Source organism: Pinus tabuliformis, chromosome 7 (genome assembly GCF_031772625.1).
Source record: "Pinus tabuliformis cultivar Carrire ecotype Pingquan chromosome 7, CPIR1, whole genome shotgun sequence".
Lineage (NCBI taxonomy): Eukaryota > Viridiplantae > Streptophyta > Pinopsida > Pinales > Pinaceae > Pinus > Pinus tabuliformis.
Window position 1 is genome coordinate 427,909,292 of NC_142293.1, and position 15,770 is coordinate 427,925,061.

The following is a 15,770-nucleotide window of genomic DNA, read 5'->3' on the forward strand; positions in this document are numbered from 1 at the left end:
CTGCACCAGGTGGTGGAACACACTGCCCCACAGTTTGAAGATAAGAGAATACCACTCTCCCACTAGGATGAAGGAGGCCTTGGCAAGGGTACCCCTCTACAAACAGTCAATACAAAATCTGCAGGCCAATTGATCGGCCTGAAATACAGTCCTCCCTTTCTTTTGGGATTGCTAGAAGGAGTTAAGGAATAGAAGGAGAACATACAGTGGGAGGAAGTGGAAAGAAAAGCAGGATTTCACGACCGGGAAGAAGACATCACCACGGAGGCCTGGGACGTGAGAGAGGCAGTCAAAGCTATCAAGGATGATGAGCTTGATTAGTTGCTCATAGGATGAGCAACCCATTTAGCAGGGGGGTGATGATGAGCCCCGAATTTGGTAACTTATTGGGCTCATTCTGCCTAACTGCTCTTGATCAATCCAGCATTTTTCCATAGTTTATGCATGTTTTTTGAGTATATTTATGTTAGTTGAACGATTGAGGATGGTCACTTTACCAAGAAGGCTAATACGTGGTTATTTCATGTTTTTGGACAAATTTTGGAACAAAGCCAAGCAATTATGAGCCAGGTGACAGCCAAGCATGAAGGAACAAGGGTGAGGATTCGTAGGAAGGGTGTCTCTTGCATTAAATGGCCCTTCCTCGAAATCTCCACCCTCAACTTGGAGCTCAGTAGGTCACCAAAACGAATCATAAATGCAGCCAAGAAGCTTTGTGAAAAGTGACTGTTTACTGGCAGATTGGACAGCCGAGCACCTTGAGTTAAGGAGGGCTGCTAATGACCCTCGTAGTGCATAAATAAGAAGGCTTTAGGCCTTCGTAGGTTACTTTTTGAACTGTTTTGTTTTGCACTAGAGTGCTGTCATTTTCTCAGCTCATTTCGTAGCTACTACTGTATAACTTTCTTGTGACATGGTTATTTTTGAGTAATGAAAAGCAACTTTATTTGGTAGTAGTTCTGAGTTTCTCTTAGGAGCCTATAGCTCTTGGGGTTGGGCCCAACCCAAGTGCCAAGGCTTCATTTCTGTAATGTTATTTGCTTTTTATGTCTTTGCAAAATAATTTCTGTTAAGTAGATTAAAATCTTGTTGGTTACCTAGGTCATTGTTGATGATTAGAAAGGCTTTTCATGTTCAGCTTGAGTTGATAGGTTAATAACAGGGAAGATCTTTAGAAAAAGGCCATCAAGCACCTCTGATCTCACCTCTCCCTCAGTGGGATCGTGAGCTGGGATGAAGGTGACCTTGCTGCCAACAAAAACATTGTCTTTGCTTCACCATGCAATCATTAGTGTTAGATTCTCATTTCTAGAAATTGATACCAGTTGTGGTTACGTGTTGAGGTTCATGATTGGTTAGTTTCATAGCTATTTCACGTGATTTCATTGCAAATAAACTTCTGTTCATTTCCTTTGCTGTTACGTAGGCCAGATTAGAGTAAAATAGCTAGGTCATTGGTTTTCCAAGTCAATGTTTATTCAATTTGAGAAATAGCTTATAGAGCACTTGTAATACCTCTCCATCTTCCTGTACTCCATCAATCCCATTTTCTCCATCCCCCAACTCTAATTCTTGCCTCACACTTGCTACGTTCCCTCACTTTGACCTAATTTCCATATTTTTGTGCAACATTGCTTTACTCCTCCTTGAACAAATCCAACCATCCTCATCACTCCTTAGCTCCATCCACCAAGCCCTAGACCTCCTCACACCTTTATCCTACCCCCATACTCACTTCTCCACCTTTCGCTCTCCATCCACCCTCCAAAACCCCATTTCTGAACATCCTGTAGAAATTACAGAACATCCTATAGAAAATACAGAGCATCCTGTAGAACCCCTGCAGACTTCTTGTAGAAGCTCACAACGGTGGTTTCTTGATAGCCAAACTTTGTGAAACTCTCTGGAAGGGTACTAGGGACCCCTTAGGCCCTCTTCTAACCTTCCAAACCTCCTGCAAGCATTTCCTCTTGCCAATCCACCTCTGCACAGTCAAAAACTAGTTAAAGCACATGCGTGACAATTCAGACACTTTACTTAAAAATACAAAAAGATGTTCTTTTCAGATTTTACTATAGACGCAGCTTAGACAGATACATTTCCCCTTCTTAGAAGTCAATGGCATCTCTTTCAGTAGCTTTCCTCCTCTTTCTTGCATCAGTAGGATTAGCTGGTAAAATTAGGGTTTGCTAGGATTTGCATTCCCTTTCAGCTTTTCAGTTTCTTTCTACAAGTAGATTAGCCTCCTTTGAGTTAGCTTCCATCCATCAGTTAGAAAGCTTCTTCTCAGAGCTCATAGAAGTTGGCTTAAGCTCCTAGCGGACTTGTGCCAGCTGACCAAGTGACAGCTGCGGCAAGAGCTAGTACTTGTGCATACAGCACCGTCACTTCCAAGTTTGTTATGAACTACCGGGTTGATAAAAGTAAAGAAGGGAGTCCCAGGAGTTGCATCATTATTGCTGCAATACTGGAGCCCACCACTTTGCACAAAAATGAGTCTTGTGATCTGTTGGAGTTGCCGGCTAGAAGGAAACCCATTGGTAGAAAATGGTTGTTCAAGAAGAAGACAAATACAGAAGGAAAGGTGGAGAAAAACAAAGCTCGGTTGGTAGAAAAAGGTTATTCCCAGGCGTCGAGAATTGATTTTGATGATATTTTTTCTCCTGTTGCCAACGTATCTTCTATTAGATTACTTTTATCTTTTGTTGCTGCTTTTGATTTTGAGGTAGAACAGATGGATGTGAAGACAACATTTCTTCACAGGATCTGCAAGAGGAAATCTACATGAAGCAACTTGAAGGTTTTGCAGTGAAGGGTAAGAAAGAACTGGTATGAAAGTTAAAGAAGTCTCTGTTTGGTGTTAAAATAGTCACCAAGGATGTGGTATTAGAAATTTGATACATTTATACGGGGACTTGGCTTCACCAGAATCAAAGTAGATCACTGTGTGTATTTTAAATTAATTGGTGACCATGTTATTTATTTGGTCTTGTATGTAGATGATATGTTGCTGGTTGGAAATGACAAAGAAATTATCCAGGATTTGAAGACCCATTTGTCCTCTAAATTCGACATGAAAGATCTTGGTGATGCAAACTATATTTTTGGCATGGAAATTAAAAGAGATCGAACAAAGAGGAAGCTTTGGTTAAACCAGAGGAAGTATGTCGAGACAATATTGCAAAGGTTTAGTATGCAGGATAGTAAACCGGTGAAGGTTCCTATTCCTGGAGGAGTAAATTCATCTACTAAACAGTGTCCCAAGGCACAAGAAGAGGAAGAGGACATGTCCCGTGTTCCATATGCAAGTGCAGTGGGTAGCTTGATGTATGTGATGGCTTGTAGTAGACCAGGAATTGCACATGCAGTGGAAGTATTGAGCAGGTTTATGTCAAAACTAGGGAAGGAGCTCTAGAGAGCAGTGAAGCGGGTTTTTAGGTATTTATGTGGAACTAGTGATTATGGTTTGTGATACCAAGGAAGACCAAGATTGGAAAGAGTGTTGTATATTCATGGCTTTGTTGATGTAGACTGGTCTGGAGATCTGGGTCAGAGAAGATCTACAAGTGGGTATGTGTTTAACCTATTTGGAGATGCAGGTAGTTTGATGAGTAAGAGACAATCTATAGTGGCACTATCAACTACAAAGGAAAAATACATGGCAGCCACTCATGTAAGCAAGGAAGCAATTTGGTTGCAGAGATTGTGTTCAAGTATGGGGTTAGTACAGGGAGCTATAACGATAGACTGTGACGGCCAAAGTGCAATTTTCTTGGCAAAGAACCATGCATATCATTCAAAGTCAAAGCACATTGATGTTCAGTATTAATTTGTGAAGGATATGATAGAAGCCAAAAAGGTGTTGCTAGTAAAGGTGGACACTTTGAAGAATACTGCAGATTCATTGACAAAATCTATGAGCTCTGAGAAGTTCTCTTGGTGTAGAGAAACAGTGGGCATTGTAAGGCTAGATAAATGACTAAGCTCTCTTGTGGCCCCCTATGGAAAGAAAACAACAAGTGGGAGAATGTTGGGTTGTGTTATATTCTTTCCATTACTAGCCCACATTGTTAACTGGGGGGTTGGAAGGGGGGCAGAGCCGCCCTTTTGTTGCACTGATTGCATGATGGGGGTGGTCACAGGGGGTTTGAGGGGTGCAGGTAACCCCACTCTATGGGGTTCAGGGCAGCGCCTCGGAAAATTTTGGTTTTGGACCCTATGTTAGGTTGGTCAGACGTACCTATGGTTTTTTGCATGATTTTCGCACATGGTTTTGGACGTGATGGTTTTCGGTCCATGGTTTTGGACGCGATGGTTTTCGGTCCATGGTATTGGATGCTTCGACATTTATAAATATGTATTGTAACATTGAAAGGAATATAATGAAAAATCAAGTTGGTAGCCTGGTTTTGGGATCCAGGGGAAAATCTCTACGTATATGTTTTTTATGTGTTATGCTCTTGCATTGTTTATTTTCTGTGTTTTATAATTCGTAAGCAGGTAATTTCTGTACGGGGTTAAAACCTACATTTTGTAGTTGAATGATGCACCACCTTATTTGGGCCATATTATTCCTCCACTCTTTATGCATAATATGTTTTCAACTCTGTTATGGATAAAAAAACATAGGTGAATAAAACATCATACTCAGAATCCAAGCTAGACACTAATGATTCGTGATGTAGTGATAACTCCGTAGGTGCATGCATATTTCTCACATCTCTTGCTTTAAAATTGATGAGTGCCAGTATTGCAGCAAGGATGCTGCAACTCCTAGGCTACCAGCTTTACTTATCAACCTGGGGTTCGTACAAACTTGGAGGTGATAGTGTTGTATGTACAAGTAAAAGTGATGGTGTTGCCTATTGTCACAGTTCAACTGGCGAGAGACCACTGGAGTTCCAAGGAAGAATTCTACGGAGTTAGAAGAAGCTTGATCTTTGATGGAAGAAAGGTCAATCTACTCTAAGAGATTTACTCTACTGCATTAATGGAGAAGGTCAACATGTAATGCTAAATCACACCATTCCCTAATTAATCATTTAAGAAGCTATGCTAGGCAGAAATGCCAGATCAACATAAAAAAAAAATGCCACTATCTAAGTTGTAGAAGTGAGAAGCATCAAACAGTACTAATGTGCAAGTAAAGAGACTAAAATAAATCTATTTTTGCTTTTTTGGTCTTTTTATGCAAAATCAAGTATGCAAACTAATTGTTCTTGTGGATGTGGCATGTGGATTAAGGGTGTTTGAAGATGGCGAGAAGGTTTATGAAGTCATTGCATGGTGTGGAGGGTCCCTAGGAGGCTTTTGGTGACTTCCTAGAGGTTTTCCATCAATTTGGCCTCAAAACATGCCATTTCAGGAAAACCTACAGGATGTATTAAAAACCTACAAGATGATCATGTAGGAATTATAGGAAACGTACAGGATACAGCCGAGAGGTAAATGTGAGATGTTGGAGGTGATAGGAGGCTTAGGAAAGCTATGTGATGGGTGGAATGGAGTGGTGGAAGGTCTATGATCACTCAGGAGTCAATATCGAAGGTAAGAGATGGCTAGATTCGCTCAATGTGCTTGGGAGAATTTCTATTAAAAATGATGGAAAACTAGTGAAAGTGATGGTGAAAACGAAGGATGGCTAAGGTGGATGAAGTGGAAGGTGGCTTCTCTCTTTGAAGTCTTAGTCTCCTCCTGAAGCATCTTCTTTGCATAAAACATGTGTGTCTTCCAAAAGGATATGCAACAAGATACATTTTCATAAACTAGAAAAGTAGAATTAATGAATCAACTGCCTATACTATGCATGAAGAAAGTTGTTGAAAGGAATTAAAGCATGAGTGAGATCTACCTCAAAAATAGAGATGACAAATATGACAATGAAATCTACCTTGTGAAATTAACCAAATACTAAATTAAAGACAACAAACTTCAAAGCTCATAAAAGAACTAGAAATTTGTGTTTTGGGGGTTTCTTAAGGGTCCCTTCCTCAAGTCATGGTCCCAAAGGAAGGAAGTGAGGCTGAGACACCTTCTAACAACCTTGTGGTGATCCTTTTTCTCCTTGCTAACCTGTTACTTGAAATAAGGCACAAATGGAAGCAAACTATTAAATAACCAATCTAATCTATACTACTTGTAATGGAAATGCATCTAAAAGGAAAATTAACAATGAAGCTATGAATCTACACTAAACATACATGTACAATAAAGAGGAGCCTTGGCTAATAGCATTGGGCCCTAACCCAAGAGCTTCAGCCCTCTGAGTTAACTCAGTGATGCCTCAAAACAAAACTTATTCTTATTACCAAAACAACAAATTACATCAATAGAACTGTCACATGTTTTGTAGCTCGAAAATAGATTATAGTTTTACAATAAAAAAATATGAATCCTATTGAGGTCTTAGGCTTCTCTACTTATACATTTGAAGTCCCCAGTGACTTCCTTAAAACTAGGGAGGCTCGGCTCCCAAAATCAACCTAAACTGGTGCTTTGTTTCTCACTTGCTTGGCTACCTTCTAGTTCTCATGATTTGGTTGTTTGCATTCCAAGCTGATATGATGAATGGAGGAATATTCGAATGGAGGAGTAGTAAATGAGGAGGATTTACCTCCTACAATCCCTCTCCCTTTTCCCATTCAATTTTTTACCTTGTTCTTTGCCAAAATTCCTTGATTTTCTCCTTTAATCCTACATTCAGTGCATATTAGACCACAAAGCATAATATCCAACTCTAACTCACCTCATAAACAAAATATAATCAAAAACATGTTATAACTTATGAGAAAAGTTGGTTTGACTAAGCTAAGATGTGAATTAAGGCCCATATAATTACCCAATGATGTGGCTCATCAATAACCTCATCGTCGAACAAGGAAAAGCTATTATTCATGATTTACCTATTGTGAAACATTTGGCATAGCACAAATAAACGTTGAGCATGTAAAATATATTTCACTCAGTCAAACTTATAATATTCCATACTGTAGCTAGCCAGAGAGTATTCAATGTGAAAGACGTAATCGGGAATTTGAGATCTCATAAGAGGACATCATTCATCTACGACATCTATGAATGACTCAATGTTAACTTATGCAGGGTTCAAACCTTGAATCTGAATAGAGATTGCAAATTTTGTATTTCCAATTCATGACAAAAAATTTGTTAAACACACACATGGCAAAGACAAATAGGAAAGATAAGCAAGAGAGTTCACTTATTATTAACAAATGATATACATTTATAGTACATGGTGTGACCCTTGGATTCATATTCCAAGTGGTCTCTTGGACTCCTTTTGGTTGTTCAGCTTCCACACCAACCCTTAGAGGATTAGGTGTCCAACATTCCCCCCCTTAATCTGAAGGGTTATGTATGAGTCCAAGAAGAGAGATGTAATACAAAATGTGCAAAAATCCATGGCAGCACTAGGTTGAATGTGCTCTCTAAAATGTTGGTAGAAAGGGCGGTGGTTTAAGGATGACCACCAACATTGGAACACTTAGTGCAGTTCCAGAACTCTTCCAAGTCTAGCATGAAGCTCAGGTCTTCTACTAGAGGAAGTGCTCCTGATGTTTTGAACAGGGAAAACTTCAACCATGAAAGGGAGGTCTCACCCCACATAAAAGGGAGAACCTCAACCTGAAAATGGAGGTATCAACCTATGATGGTTTAAGGATGACCAACAACTCTGGAATTCTTAATGCAATTCCTGGAACTCTTCCAAAACGGGAAAGAAGATGAAGTCTTCTGCTAGAGTAAGTGTCCCCAATTCTTTGGAGAGGTATCACCGACTGAAGGCATGCTCAGGGGCATATTTATCTCTGGCTACAACTCTGAATCTGGTGTGGCAGGTTGTGGCTCAGGCTCGCTTGATGTGGCTTTGAAGCTTGTAGATGACCATCATTTCCCCCCCGTCAGATACAAGGTGATATGATGGAGAAAACTCAACTACAATATTGTTCAATACTCTAGAACAAGTTTTGACATATGACTAGAGTATCTTCTTGGTTGTTGATGCCCATTGCCAAGAAGGGATCCATCCAAGATGAATCTTTGTTCTTGTAGGAGGTTTGTTTCTGAAGCATCTATTTGAAGAATGACTGGTTTCATGACAGTGCTTACATGGATAAAGATCAAAACAATGATCTTTCAGATGGCCAACTGGGTCACAGTGTTGGCATATCACAATTTGTTGTTGTTGTTGTGGAAGAGGAGAAAAATCAGGAACAACTGAAGATGAACAGTCATGAAGGAAACCAGCACTCTGAAATTGGATTGGTTTGGAGTAGTCTGGAATATGAAAGGACAAGTCCTTCTCATATCCAAGACCTGTTCTGTGCTTGTTATGGACAAGTTGTTCCCAAGGTCTGATGACCGACTTGGGAAGTGCAGACTGAATTTCTGCTTCTGCATGTACAACTGTTGCTTTATTGGGTACTCGATCTGAATCAATTTGTTTCTCATGGGAGTCTATTTCAATGTTCTGAACAGAAACAAGTTCAGAATGATGACTCCACTGCTGTAATTCTTCTTGCTGGAATTGAGATTCTAGTTGCAAAAACTCGATCTTTTCCTATGCATTATGCAGGCAGGTCTGAATGTCACAGAGAGTGTCTTTGTTGATGTTTACCTTCCCATCAATAGTGGAAAGTATTAGGGTGTTTAGTAGCTCTAATATATCATCAAATTTGGCCATTATGTTAACAAAAATAAACTCCTCTCAACGATCTCTTCTTTAAACCAATGGATTCAAAATTTTACACCATTATATATACAACCTTTATGGAATTCAATGTATACAACTAACATATAATAAAAACGACCATGCTCATGGTCTTCACAGAATTTTTAATAGAGATCCAATGATATCTTCAGTATTCAATCAACCAAAGCACAAACTACACACAAATGCATGACAACAATGACCAGTTCAATGTAGTAATGACCCAATTGCAGGAGCTCCGCACTAGTTAAAGGATCACTCCACACGTTCAACACAAGCATCAACGCACATAAATGAATGCACGAACACTGTGAATTCTTTAGACAATTGCAACGATAAGATATCGAGGAATATTAATGGTTACCAAGCCAATACAGCCACCCGTGAACGAATTAGGAAGAGGAAGCGCCTTCTACAAGTCTGGGGCACTTGAATCCCAGGGCGTCGGTGTATTTCGACTTGACGGGAACGTGAATCTGGAGAGAAGATTGGACTTCCTTAAAAGAGAACCTGCAAGTATAATGTGCCTGAAAAGGTGGTTTCACCTGTCCAGCAAATCATTGGATATAAATTAGATTAATCTGCAACAAATCTTTGATTTGAAATGAACATTCGAGCGAAGCGCCTTCTACGAGTCTAGGGCACTTGAATCCCAGGGCCTCCGTGCAGTTCAATTCGATGGGCACGCTCTTAAATTGTAGTTAACAAAGGTGTGAAGATGGAAACAGGGTGTAAGGCCAGCATACGAGGAGCAGCTAACAACAACGCCCGCATCCAAGAAGGAGGAGGGAACCAGAAGAGGAAGCATTCCAAGGTCTGGTCTCCTAGATCAGGCCTCCATTATTGGAGGTGCAATTGACTTTGTTAAAGAACTAGAACAACTCTTATAGTCTCTTCAAGCTCAAGCTCAAAAGCATAGAAAACAATGTGAACTGGAAGGATTTCAGAGTCCCAAATCAATTGTCACTCCCTTCAACGGTTTCTTCCTCTCTCCACAATATACTTCATATTCGTCACAGTGAATAGAACAAAAATGTGAGATGGAAAGTTCTAATTTGGATCAGCATAAATGAACATGAATCGTAATTCATCAGAGCAGTGACATCTCAATAAACTTAACATTCTATCTAAAAATCACAGTATTTAGTGCTAAGGTGAACATCTGCGAGGGTTTGAACCATGTGGAGTTGGGCCATCCTTCGGAAATACTTTCTCAGGCTCTATAAATCTCGTTGCCAACAATGATCAGTGTTCTCGACTTCATAGCTACCACACCGATGCTTCACTCATCCCATCAGGTGAATTCATCGCTTCACTCGCTAGCTTTAACCACAAGATTTTGGCATAACTCAGCAGTGCACATGCAGTCATGTGACACATTGTAAAAAATATGGGATACTTGAACCCGTAGTTGATCAATAGATACTTTTCAACATTCTCAAGGATTCTTCCGCTAGCCATTCATGTAAGTATACCTATCCATTATTGCTTCAATCATTGTACCTATTGGAATCTGTTCAAAAGAAAGTGACAAAGTTTGCCGAGAGGGAAGAATTGAGTCAGCTATATTATGCTGAAGTTGAAATTATTTTCATATTACACAGGTAGGTAAAATGTGGGAAAGGGAGTCATGTCCAGTCAGGAGAGCGATGCCAACATGGGCCAGCCAGATATCAAAGATCATTTCGGAGGAGACCAGTGTATTTCAGAGGTCAGGGGAATGGCAGATGGAGTTACACCAATTCTGACAGGTTATAATAGAAGAGGCATTTTGAATCAACTTGGCTCCGAGAAATCTAAGGGAATGGGCATTTTCTCCTGTGGATTCTGGGAGAGGTTTTAACCCATGCCAGGGATCTCCAAGGATGAACCACAGAGAATTTTTAACACACACCAAGGATACTTAAGGGATGAACCTCTCAAACCCAATGAAGCAGTCGTAGATGGTGCAAATGTAGGCAAGAGAACATGAAATGTTTCTGACAGATGAGGCAGCTCAAATTTGGTTGGCAGAGGGGAAACCCATCAAAGCGCATCCGTAAATATAATTGGAGTGTCAAGGCTATTCGAGAAAGACTACTGGAACAGGACGAATGAGATATCTGTGTCACGTGCCTAAGAGGGACTTCTTGTAGCGCATGTAAAGGAATAACATACTAAAAATACAGTTTTGAGCAGCGCCAAGGTTTCCAGGTAGATTTCAGAGCATTCGAGTAGGTGCACAATGAGGAGGAGTGTTTGGCATGCCAGGCTGAGAATGGCAGAAAAATAGTGGATGGCAGAGCTGAAATGCACACAAATGCCACAAAACTAGTGGCTCACACAAGATTTGAATAGGTTAGGAAGGTACTTGCTCTGATACCATGTTAAACACACACATGGAAAAAACAAATAGGAAAGATAAGCAGGAGAGTTCACTTATTATTAACAAATGATATACATTTATAGTACATGTTGTGACCCTTGGATTCATATTCCAATTGGTCTCTTGGACTCCTTTTGGCTGGTCAGCTTCCACAACAACCCTTAGAGGATTAGGTGTCCATCAAAAACAACGTTCCAGAAGGGCTGAAACGTATTCCTTCAAGATAGTGCAAATTCCTTCTGTAACAAAAAATAAACACATTGTATACCCATGGTAGAAGAATAAGCCTTAACCCTAAAGTAAATTCAAAGTAATGACTACTTCTCAAGATGTTCTTCAACTACTCTTGGTCATAGGTGGTTTAAAAAAAATACATGAGTGTTGGATGCATTAGTTTGATGAGGAAACTAAGACATTTCAATAGTTTTTAAGGAGACATTATTGAGGTTAAATCCCTAATAATAATTGAAATTCGAATTTTGAATTTATTTAAATTTGGATCCAAATTTCGATGTCAACTAGACTTTTAGGAAGATTTAAATTTTAAATTTTTTATTTGGATCCAAAACCTCTCACTAGTTATTAATTTCAAAATAAATTTTAAAACTCTCCACAAACAACTTTTTTCCATATTATTACTTGATTTAATATTTTTAGGAAGATTTTTCACTATGTTGGCCAAAGATAGACTATCCATATTTTTGGGGTTTTTGACCACTAGGTGGGGCTTCATCTTTCAAATGGTATATTTTTCAAACTGTTAGGTGAGAAACATAACATTGGAATAGACATGACAGGGATAGTCAAATGATGGAGGTTTCCATACCAAGATCCACGATCTTCATCCCCAAATGCATCAACGAGTGTGGGGCTTCTAGGGCTTTCTAGATGTTTGACCAATGGAGCTTCCAATTGATGACATATAGTAAGAGTGTTCAATAACTGACATTGGCATCAATGAAAGCACCATTCAAGAAATGGTTTGCTATAATTTTATTTAAATGATTGTAAGCTAGCCTTGATGACCACACTAGGGTTTAAGCTAGAGATCCACTATGTCATATTTATAGAAGTGAGTTTAAGAGAGAAAGCATTGGGAGAAATTTTCCATGAAACATAAATCTCTTACATGCCTCATGGACTATCTTAAATCATTTGTATCATATTGGACAATGCTAAGATGGAATGTGCACTGGGACATGTAATTGAGTGGATGGATTGGATACATTGTCAAGCTATGTAATGGACATATTTGATAGTGAAGATAATGGATTTAAAGTGGGTTTACCTTTTTGTGTCGAAGTTTCCCAGTATAAAACTATGGTTTGTATTTGATGGGTATGTGCCTTATTTATGATTCTTTTATGTTCTTGTTCCTTCTTATAATATGGAATACACAAATGCTTTAACTATGGGCATGGACTGACTTAATGGTTAAGACAATGTTACCAAGAATAATTATTATAGAGCATGTAGGCTTTGCTGCAGCTAGGGTTTAATACTGTAACAACCCTCGTGAAAAGTTCATGTAATAAAAGTTAATAAAGGAAAAGTAAGACCACAGTTAAGGGACACTTATTCCAAGCTGAATTTTGGGCAAAGATATCCTAGTGGGATTATTGGATTGGTGTTTTGGCTAAGGAAAATTAGCAAAGGCTAAGGCAAAGGAAAAAATGCATTTTTGGCATATTTATTTATGAAAATAAAGGAAATTAGGAGAAAAGTAAGGTGAAAGTTCGCAAGTTGAATGTGAGGAGAAAATTAAAGGAAAATAATGGAAAATGAAGAAAAAGAGGCCTCATTCATAAAAAGGCTTCTGAGGATCAGTGGGCGAGATTTTCGCTAACCTTTTTTCAGTTCAAGTTTGGAGCTCTCTCATTATTTTCTCTCTCTCACTCACTCTTGGTCACTTAGAGTTTTCTTGGAGCACTTTAGTTTTGGATCAAGGAAGGAAAAGAAGTATTAGGCAGCTTCAACAGGAATACTTGTAGGCAACCTTTTGCATGTGTGATTTCCTAACTGGTTTGGACATGCATGGATTTACATGTTGGTATATGGTTCTCTTGTTGTTAGTGGCATGGTTTTACCAGGTTATGATAGTGGTTTTCAGCCTAGCCTTGCCATTTTCTAGATGCCATGGTGTTGGGATGTTTATTTGGTTTTTTGCGTTTTGGTTTGCTGGATGGAGTTTTGAATCTGGGGCGAACGTGGTCTCAAGGTTCATTCCCAGAGGCCTAGCAATCCCTTGACCGGTTTTGGTGGGATACATGATAAAGATGAAGGGATAAGTCTTAGTTTAGGGCCTAGTGATCTATGTTTTGGTTGCAGTAAAGCCTGAGAGACTGGTCTAGGTTTAGGACCTAGTGATATGGGATTGAGAGACAATGAGATGGAAAATTCCTCAAGGATAGTGATGGATTCCAGATGGCATTCCAAATTTGGTTCTGTTTTGATCGGAGCACATGTACTGGTGTGATCACAATTTGGTGAGGGTGGAGGTGTTTTAACCCTTGGTTCCCTTAGTTATTCTTAGATTGGTTGTTCTATAATATCCCACATTCATGCTTGGAATATGGCACGTGGGTGACTAGATGAAAGAGAGATTTAGTTCAACCATGTCTATGGTCAAATAGTAGGTGGAAGCCCGAACCTCGTCAGATTTTCCTATGATTAATAAAAGCTAAGTTCTCTAACTTTTGTACTTTTTTATATGTGGATTTAATGGTTGTCATATCTCAGAAATTTATATGGTTTAATTTCAGTTATAAGCATGGGTATGTGATTGGTTCATGTCATGGTTATTTCATGTATTTACTTATTATTGTTAGATGGATGGATTGAAGACCTAATTGATGATATAATAGTTCATTGGAGAAGGAGGTGATCCTTTTGGTTATGTTTCATAAGTTCTTTTAGTCATTTATGCTCTATCTTATATCCTAGACCTGTAGGTTGCATTGATGTCAAGTGTTTGACAAAATTTTAGTCCCAGTTGGGGATGCACAGGCCTAACCCTAAGGTTTATTTTGAGTACTCAATATTGTGATCATGTCTTTGAATGATTCTGAAGGTTGTAACAAGTTCTGGATAGAGGTTGGGAGTTTGGGCTAGAAAAGTGGCTCAAATCTCAAGGTCACTGGCACAGGCCTGCTGAGAAAAGTCCAGAGTCATTGGCACTGAGGCCTATGAGAGCAACTTTGGGTTTTTGGTTGTTGTCTTGCCTATATAATGGGATCGACTTTGGGTTAAAAGGTTTAAATCATCAGTGGGACTCAGGGACATGTTGTCTGAGTAGTTGACATGTCTCCTGAGGGTCTTTTGCTGATGTGGATGGGTTTTTTTGATATGTTCCATTGGTTCCATTTCCTTAAGGTCACCTAGGAGATTGAATACCTTAGTAACCTGTCTCATCACATGTTTTCCTAATTGGCTACTTGCTTGAATGGATCTAGGAGTAGGGGGTGATACAGATTGGTATCAGAATGTGGTTGCACTCTCCTTGGGTGAAGGTGCTTGGTCATGCATGCATGTCAGTTTCATGTGTGTCTCTTACAGTTGCATTCCATGTGCTTGTTTCATTGCATCATGTCGATCATGCTTATAGTGAGGTTGTCATGAGGAGCTTGATGCAATTTTGTGGGATGCATCATCAAAACTTTATGACTCGTTGCATATGGTTATATGTCACTTACATGTTGATTGTATGCCACTTGACTACATCCTTGTATGTTAGGCACATTCTTGAATGTTTCGATTACATGTATTAGTCTTGTAGGTTGATTACAAGAATTGATCACTTATGCTCGACTACTTGCATTGATACGTATGTGTAGTTGATTAGGCATTTCTTATGCATGTTGATAGTTTCATGTGGAAATATGTGCAATGGAGTAATGGTTGTTGTCATGCATGACATCACATTATGCATTGTTCATATGGACTTGCATTGATGACTGGACCCTAGCTAGAATATAGTTTATGCGTTGATACACTTATTTTATATATGTCTATATGTTGTTATAATTATGTTATAGATGTATCATGTTGATTTGATGATCTTCCAGACAAGGTATCCTCCCTTAATTATACTAAGGTACGTTGGTTTATTGTGACTTGGTTTAGATGACATAGTATGCCTTGTAGGAAAGAGATCAAATGGCTAGTAAGATGGTAAACTACATAGAATATCCCTATGCATCATATGAGCAGCATGGCATAGGGCACTCTTCTGACTTGGTAGACACATTAAGAAGCCTGAAGGAAGAAATAAGGAGTTACAAAGTAGAGAATGAAAAAATCATGTAGGCACAAGAGAGACAAGCAGAGGTGAATGCGATACTACTTCAGAATTTTCCAGATTTGCAACGACAGGGATCACTTCAGATTAGCCATGGACATCAGGACAAAAATAATGAGGCATATGGTAGTACATATCCTAGTGGACACAAGTTGGATAGATATGGCAAAATCATAGATGGCAGACTGTTGGAGACTCTAGATAGGAGAGGTGATCGACACAGTTATTATTCCATTCTCATTCTGATAAACATCATGATTGTCATCATCATCATTCTTACAAGAGGAGTGATGTTCGATACTTGTCGGATGAGTTTAAGAAATTAAAGTGACCTATATTTGATGGAGAGATGAAGAAATTACAGAATACAGAAGCACGGT